Below are 8,827 nucleotides of genomic sequence, written 5' to 3'. Positions count from 1 at the left end.
TTCCAAATGGATCAAAGACCTCAATGTGAAGTCTGAAACTCTGAAACTATTAGAAGAAAACATTGGGAATAACCTACATGATATAGGTGTAGGAAAGGATTTTTCTAAACCAGACATCAACTGCTTAGGAAACAAGGTCAAGAATCAACAAAAGCACCCACATGGTGACTACAAACCATCCTTAACTCCCGTTCCAGGGGAATCCGAAGCCCTCTTGACCTCAATGTGAAGTCTGAAACTCTGAAACTATTAGAAGAAAACATTGGGAATAACCTACATGATATAGGTGTAGGAAAGGATTTTTCTAAACCAGACATCAACTGCTTAGGAAACAAGGTCAAGAATCAACAAAAGCACCCACATGGTGACTACAAACCATCCTTAACTCCCGTTCCAGGGGAATCCGAAGCCCTCTTCTGACCTCCGGAGTTGCACGACACAGGTGCACTCACATACGTGTGGGCAATATACTCATACACATAAAATAAAAATAGTAAAATATTTTTTAAAAAAAGAAGCTACCAAAGAAGTGAAGAGAAAACACACAGAATGGGAGAAAATCTTCACCAGTGACATATCTGACAGAGGTTTAACATCCAGAATATAACAAACTCAAAAAGCAAAGAATCTAGGCTGAGGGCTGGGCGTAGCGGCCCAAGCCTTTAATTCCAGCACTTGGGAGGCAGAGGCAGGCAAATCTTTGTGAGTTCGAAGCCAGCCTGGTCTACATAGTGAGTTCCAGGACAGCTCGGGCTTCAAGGAGACCCTGTCTCAAAAAAGACAGGAAAAAAAAAAAGGCTAGGGAGCTGAACAGAGTTCTCAAAAGAAGAAATGAAGATGGCTAAGAAGCATCTTAAAAGGTATTCCACATCATTAGTAATTAGGGAAATGCAAGTTAAAAGCACTTTAAGATTTCATCTTACCCCAGTCAGACTGGCTAAGATCAAGAGAACAAATGGTACCAAATGTTGGAGAGGATGTGGGGAAAGGGGAACACTCATCCACTGCTGATGGGGCTGCAAACTGGTTCAACCCATATGGAAAGCAGTGTGGAGAACTCTTAAAAAACTACAAATGAACCTACCAGTTTGTTGCTGCTCTTTTCACAATAGCTGAGAGATGGAAGCAACCTAAATGTCCCTCAACTGATGAGTGGATAATGAAAATGTGGTTCGTTTATATGATGGAGTTTTACTCAGCAGTAAAGAAAGATGAAATCATGGAAGTTGCAGGTAAATGGATGGAACTAGAAACTGCTATTCTAAGTGAAGTAACACAGACTCAGGAAAACAAAACAAAACAAAACAACATATGTTCTCCCTCATATGTGGATCCTAGCACCAAATCCTTATGAGTATGAATCCAGACATAACTACAGGAAGTAGGATAATGAAAAGGAACTAGTGAGGTAAAGGAAAAGAATCTGAAAGAACAGTAGGAAACATGTGTTAATAAGGGAGAAATGGCTAAAAAAATTTTTTTTTAAAAGGGGGGTTATACAAGGAACCTTGGGGATAAAGGAAATAAGGAGCTCAGGGGAGGTGGGACCATAGGAGAAGGGTATTATTAAGGGAGAAATGGGAAAAATGGGGGCACTTTAAATGGGGAAATCATGGTGGAAGGGTTAGACAATGCGAGAAATAAATATTGCCTAGCTAGTTTAAAAAAAAAAATACAGAGGGAACCACATTAATCAAACAACCTACTGACAAATTATACATACAGCTAGCTCAAGGGATATAATATATATCTAGGCAAGGTTTATCCGAGAACATTTGGTCTTTGCCCAAGCTTTATCTACATGGCACATGGTAATTAAAAGTACCAGGCTGGTGAAACTAGACTTCTTGGATGTTTAACAGCCATACTTTGAGGCCTATACTAATTTGGTCAGAGGGACATAAAGGACAGTTTTTGCTCCTTTCCCTCCTAGGTCAACTAAGTTCCAGGGGACTATGAGCATCTCTCAAAATGTCCTGTAACTCTGGTGAGTCATCTGTCTTCTTGATCAAGGAGGCCATGGAGACCCCATCAAATGGACGTGAACCAGTGTCCAGTCTACAAAGAGGAGAGTCAACACAGAGGAAACATTTCTTCCATGCTTCCAAGGGAAGCCAGTCATGGTCAAGTAGGACCTTTGACTTATCTTCACATAGAACTGGTAAAAGAAAGGGGCCAGGGGCTCCTCCCAAGCCCATGTGACCCTGGAGATCCTCAAATAACCTTAAGAGTAAAAATAAATTGGTTTATCTGGGCCAACTGTACGGTCCTAAACAACCAAAAGGAAAGTATTTCTGCTCTAGTTTGTCTCTTCATTGCTCTGACAAAATACTCTGACCACTACCAACTTGAGGAGGAAAGGGTTTACCTAGCTTACATCTCCCAGGTCACAGTTCATCAGGGAGCCCAAGGTAGGAACTCAGGGCAGGAACCTGCAGGTAGGAGCTGGAGAACAGGCCATAGAGGAATGCTGCTTGCCGACTTGCTCCCCGACTCCTGCTCAACCTGCTTTCTTAAGCAACACAAGCCCACCTGCCCAGGGGTGGCACCACCCACAGTGGGCTGATCCCTCCCACATCACTCAACAATCAAGATGGTGCCCCATAGACATGGCCACAGGCCAGTCCAATGAAGGCAATTCCCTGATTGAGGCTCCCTCAACCCAGGTGTGTCAAGTTAACACCAAAGCTATCCAGCACAATTGACCCTTTGTCAACTAGACACACAAACACATCACTATTAAACCATAAACTTTCCAATTCTTGTCCCCAAGATATGATGTTAACATTAATTTCACAACATAAGACAGTATAACCTTAAAAGCCCCACAGCCCTTAAAAAAATCCAAATATAGCCGGGCGTGCACGCCTATAGTCCCAGCACTTAGGAGGCAGAGGCAGGTGGATCTCTGTGAGTTCTATAGTGAGTTCCAGGACAGCTGGGGCTACAGGAAAACCCTGCTTCAAAAAGACAAAAAAAAATCCAAACATTTAAAAGTCCATAGTCTCTTTTAAAAGTCTCAAGTGTGGGTGGGCTTCTGTAAAATCGAAAACAAGTACTGTCTTATTTCAAAGAGAAGAATCGGGCACACCTAAGCAAAACGAAAGTCCAGCAAAGTAGCTCAAGGCCGGACATCTGGGATTCAGTCACTATCTTCTGGGCTCCAAAGGGTTCTGGCAGCTCCACTTCTCTGACTCTGCAGTCCACAGCACACACAGCTCGTTTCACAGACCCAGGCCAGCTCCATTCCACACCTACTGCTGTCCTTGGTGGTCGTCCCATGGTCCCGGCATCTCCAAAAAGCTGGGGTCTCCACTGAAACTGAGGCTGCACCTTCACCACTGGCCTCTTCTTGCCTTTCCGGGTGCAAAGCCTCAGATTCTCTCCATGACCCCCTTCAATCCTGGGGTCTTTGTTGCAACTGAAGCTGCCCTTTCACCTATAGCTGTCCTTTCCTGGCCTCTCAGAGTGCCAAGCCTCAGCTGCTCTCTGTGACTCCGTCATGCTTTCAACACCAGAACCACGCAGGAGAGTCTTACACATTACTAAGTCCTGCTTCCAGCTTGAGATAGAGGCTCAGGTTCCCTCTGTGTGCTGACCCTGAGGAAATACCTCCCAGAAGACTTCACCACAATGATGCTGGTCTCTTGTTGCTTACAGCTGAATTTTCAGCCCCAGCTAACCAGCATCAATTGTCCCAGTAAAGGAAAGGTTTTACTTAAGGTTCTGGTCTCTTCTTAATCACAGCTGATTCTTCAGCCCTAGCTGACCAGAACCCACAAATTCTCAATTCAAAGTATCACACAAACAGCCCTGATAGCCTCTGTTTCCCTATGAAGGGTCCTAAACCAGGCCTCCATTGTTCACAACTCTTTCAGCATAACTGTTCCAAGCTCCACAGCAACAAACTCTAAGCACTCAATAGCTTTTCCAGCCCAAAGTTCCAAACACTTCCACAATCCTCCCAAAAACTGAACTGGCTCAGCAAACTTCCCTAGGTTACTCCATTCTGTTCAGAGCCATTTCAGCAGAAACTTTGCTCTACACCAAAAGGAAAAGGGGGCAACCTTGGGCCTTGGAAAATTGCCCTTGCCATGAATCATGGAATGTGATAATTCCAGACATTGTACATCTGACTAACCAGCTTGTTTTCACTTCTGTAACCTGCTTGCTGTCTTGGGTCACCCTGACACAGGGCATAAGACCACCCTTGTTATCCTGTTATTGTATGACCACCTAGAAGTTATTTACCTTGACTGTCTTATTTTACTTGTTATGGCTAAAGCAGTTGGCTAGTTTTAATGTCACAAAGTTGAGTGCCAAGTTATATGACTGTATTACTTGTCTGTATAATGATTGGTTGTTAATTAATAGAGTCAAAATTCTGCTATGTTGTACAAACCTGATTGGTTCACAAATGTCCTGTTTTAATAATAATTCTGTAATCCTATAAAAACTCTGACCTGACAATCACCAGGGCTGCTTCTACTCCCGAGATAGACAGCCGGGCCGGTCGAAAATTAAAATTTACCTTGCTACTTTTCTTAAAGCAGTGTTGGTGATTTTTTAACGAACTCTGTCCTATAACAAAAACAACTGGGTCAGGTGTGTCACAGCAATACCCAACTCTCTGGTACCAATTTCTGTTCTAGTTTGTTTCTCCATTGCTGTGACAAAACACTCTGACCACTACCAACTTGGGGAAGAAAGGGTTTATTTGTCTTACATCTCCCAGGTCACAGTTCATCAGGGAGCCCAAGGTAGGAACGCAGGGTAAGAACCTAGAGGCAGAAGCTAGAGCACAGGCCATGGAGGATCACTGCTTACTGACTTGTTCCCCTGGCTCCTGCTCAGCCTGCTTTCTTATTTAACACAGGCCCACCTGTCTGGGGTGGTACCATCCACAGTGGTCTGGGCCCTCCCACATCACTGAACAATCAAGAAGATGCCCCATGGACATGGCCACAGGCCAGTCCAATGAAGATAATTCCCCAATTGAGGCTCCCTCAACCCAGGTGTGTCAAGTTGACACTAAAGCTATCCAGCACAATAACCAAAGATTAAAGGGGTCAATATAATTCTTCAAGAGTCCATGTGTACAGCTAAAGGGTACATAACAAGAAACAATGCCAGACAGGAGATACTTTCCTTTGGGTTACTGGCCAGGGTGGCCCAAGAGACTCCCAGACAGTAACCCATCATAGAACTGGAAAATGAACAGCAGACCCTAATCTTATCTAAAGGAATATTGGCAACTGATTGCTGCTAGATGAGGAAGAGCTGATTTTCCTAAAACAAGGAACTCTAGATAGGCTGACTAGATTCAGTGGATGGACAAGCACTGGGGAACAGCTGGGGGCATCGATAACACAGCAAACAGTAACAGGGATGACAGAGTAGTATATGGGCTCCAGTGAGCAGGGGTGGGGGCTATGGGAGGGTGCCATTTGGGATGTGGGTATATAGATGAACAAGATTGTTTGGGGTGTTCTATATGAAATAGAAAAAAATCAACAAATAAAAAAATGAGTTGTATTTGAGGAAGAAGCATAAAAATTTGCTTCATGTTAATTAGTAGAGATGAAAAACATTACCACTGAAATCTACCTGATGACTTTATATCCATACTCTGGTGCCAATGATCTGAGTGTAACTGACTGTGACTAATAATCACAGTAATCAGTAATAATCAGATACATAGAGATTAGAGACGCATGTGCAAACATCTGTTAGTAGCATTAAAAATGAGTTTTTCTGTATGAAACTATATTTTAAAATGAAATGGAGATCTTTTTTAAAGGTTAAAACCTCATTCAATTTTATGTCTTATAGGGTTTATACTGAGTTCAATATTATATAACTGTATATTAATTCAACTGTGAACCTAAAAATTTACAGCCAATTTTGAAAGAGATGCATCTTTGCTCTGGAAATTGTTATTGAATATGGTAATGCTATAATGAAATGCTTCTTCTAATCATGTGGTTATTATTAAATAAAATTTTTAAAAAAGTTCTGCTGAGCTATGTTCCCTACCCCTTACAAGTTATCTCTTGGACAGTCATTAGTGGTATAGAGAGAAGCAAAGCAGGAAGGAGTGGGAAATATGGCTGGGCTTTTAATTAGGTGCACAAAGGGGACCCTGAGAGAGTCACTCACTTTCACGTATATCTGATACACACAGGTAGAGATGCTGAAGAAAGTTCTGGAAGGATGCCTCTCTCTTGTCCTGAAAAAGGATAAGGGGTACCTTTAGAAACTGCCAAGAAGACTCAAGTGGGTTCTAGGCCTCCTACCCTTCAGCCTGCAATCTAAAGCATGAAATTCCATTCTTAAGAAAATCCTATTTAATTCCACACCATCCAAGAGAAATATCTGATGGTTTCCGAAGAGCAAGCACACAGTGTTCCAGGGTCGGGAACAGCTATGAATCATATGGTCAATGGCAGGACCTTGGCTTATTCTCAGAGGAGGGGCATAAATTCCAGGAAGATGAGGACATTTAGTCAAGATAAAGTGGCTCAGAGGGGCAAAGGCAGTTAGAGATGATGGCATACTTTTGAGATTGCACTCTGACCTGGCTCAGCCACCTTCAGTGGGGCCTAGCAGGAAAAAGCTATGGAACACGTAACATTCATGGCCTTTGGCTTTAACTTGAACAATTCCAGTACACTAACTTCACAAAGTCCATAGTGACTGGATACTCAGCAACTATAGCAACATGCTTGATCCATGATGTCTAGACCATCCACACAAAGGTGGATGAGCTCTGGGCAGAGCTTCTCAAGGCCGGGCCTTCTACATCCTCAGGGAACAGAGTTTTCTATGTGAAGACAGATTTCTTTTTAGATCTGTAATCACCTTTGACTGGGTTCCGCCTCCCAAATTCAGTGCTAGTATTGGTGCTTGAATTTATGGATAAAAAGACCAGAGATACATTTCATAAATCACACATTTGGAACACTATGTGACATCATGGCCTACCATGCAGAAGTAGAAAAATTCAGTTTCCCATCCTGGGGTGGGAGACATAGGTAACAATGGAAGAGCAGGATGATCCCAGAGCAATAGCACCACGGCAGACTAGAGACTTTTTTTTTTGGCAGAAAACTATCAGAATAAACTAACACTTATACTTGAATTAGTATAGTTTTGTAGCTCATTGGTATTTAAACTATAATTTTTTTATTCCAAAGGGAGGCAATTTTAACACATTTTTCCAGAAATAATTTGAAGCAAGCTACATAAAATATATATACAATGAAGTTTAAGGTGGGAAGAGAGGAATAAGAAATCAAACACCAAAGCATTTACCTACATGGGGTCAACTTTGGTGGAATAATGAAGGTTTCCGTTAGCTCTGTTCTTTTTTTCTTTTTTTTTTGAAAATCCTAACAAGTTTATTGGGCTTGCTGACAGAGCATAGGGTGGGAGTTTACTTACAGAAGAGTGGGCACCAATTAAGGACTGCGCTGGAAAGTTCAAACTCAAATACAGATCTTGTGACTTCCGACAGCCACACAAAATGTCAAGAGAGGTGCCTCATGGCATTCTTGTCTTATATATCCTTATGCAGCTAAGGCTGCCTGATTGGGTGGGAGGGGTAACTGACTCCCCCCTGGACTCCTTGATGAGCATGGGAAGGAGGTGTGACTACAGCTTGCCGGCATAGTGGTCAGAGGGCACTTCCAGGTAACACTCCACTCCTTCCTCTGGCTCTTACATTCTTTCCACCAACCTCTTCTGCAAAAGTCCCTGAGCCTTGCAGGGGGGGTCATAGATGTGGGATGATCTCCCATTGTGGCAAGGCACTGAAGTTAAACTATAAATACATTTTGACTGTATAGTTGTATAAAATATGACATCTATTTGCTATGGTTTAGATAAGTGTCCTCCAAAGGTCTGTTTAAGACTTGGTTCCCATCCTTTGACAATACTGGAGGTTGGTGGAAACTTTATGAGGTGGAAACTGGCAGGAAAAGTGAGGTTGTGAGCTTGCCTTTGAAGGGGATATTGAAACCCCACCCCCCTCCTCTTTCTCTTGCTGCTTCCTCTGCCATGGGCTTCCACCACAATGTTATAACAGCCACAGCCCTGAAGCAACAGGACCAAGGGACCATGGACTAAAACCTGTGAAACCACGAGCCAAAGTAAACCCTTCATCTCTTTAAGTTGACAATTTTGGAAAGTTTGTTGTAATAATGGAGTGCTGTTTAACACTACCCTAAAAACCTGATTTTATGAGAAATGCCAAGTTTATTTTTATATTTAAGTTAAACCTGAACCACAGAAGCACAATGGCCAAGCAGAAATTATCCCCGTGATGCAGTGAGTGAGAAGAGTGAAGATAACAAAGAACAAAATCTATACCAAAGAAAAGCTGGAAGTGTTGGAAATCACAAAGGGCTGACAGGACAGATGAAGGTATGGAGAAACAAAAGGGTGACATAAGATAAAGAAGTAGGTCCAGTCACAGCTCTGGTGAGGCAGAAGGGGCCAAGGGGGGCAGAGGGGTAAGCCAGGGAGTCCAGGTAAAAAGATACTAGCAGGTGGAGGGAGGCTCAGCTCAGTGATCCCTGCTCTCAGAGGCTAGGAGCTGAGTCCATCACCTGAGGACACCGTGGAATTCTGAGTATGATGCCAACTGATGACCGATCTTGGTAGTCAACTTGACTGGATCTGGAAATAATTAAAATATGAGGGATTTTCTTGATCAGAAACCAGAAGACTTAGGAATGTGGGTGGCACCTTCCTCTGGCAGCCAGTATAAAAGGACATGGCAGAAGGGAGCTTTTTCAAAAATATATATATATTTTTTTTAATTAAA

At 42.7% G+C, this 8,827-nt stretch overlaps 1 protein-coding gene across 3 annotated transcripts in view; it reads right to left on the bottom strand.

The window, feature by feature from the left end:
- The window catches only part of Ninl (ninein like), a 137,830-nt gene that overhangs the window by 104,543 nt on the left and 24,460 nt on the right, over positions 1–8,827 (bottom strand). The window contains exon 2 of one of the 3 annotated variants that reach the window (XM_029555057.1): positions 6,160–6,229. The exons of the other annotated variants lie outside the window; for them this stretch is intronic. The gene's annotated coding sequence lies outside the window, so the exon portion shown is untranslated. The remainder of the gene's footprint in view (positions 1–6,159; positions 6,230–8,827) is intronic. 3 annotated transcript variants of the gene reach the window in all.

The sequence above is a fragment of the Nannospalax galili genome, unplaced genomic scaffold, assembly GCF_000622305.1.
Source record: "Nannospalax galili isolate Female #2095 unplaced genomic scaffold, S.galili_v1.0 scaffold1626, whole genome shotgun sequence".
NCBI classification, from domain to species: domain Eukaryota; kingdom Metazoa; phylum Chordata; class Mammalia; order Rodentia; family Spalacidae; genus Nannospalax; species Nannospalax galili.
This window is presented reverse-complemented; position numbering and strand designations above follow the sequence as displayed.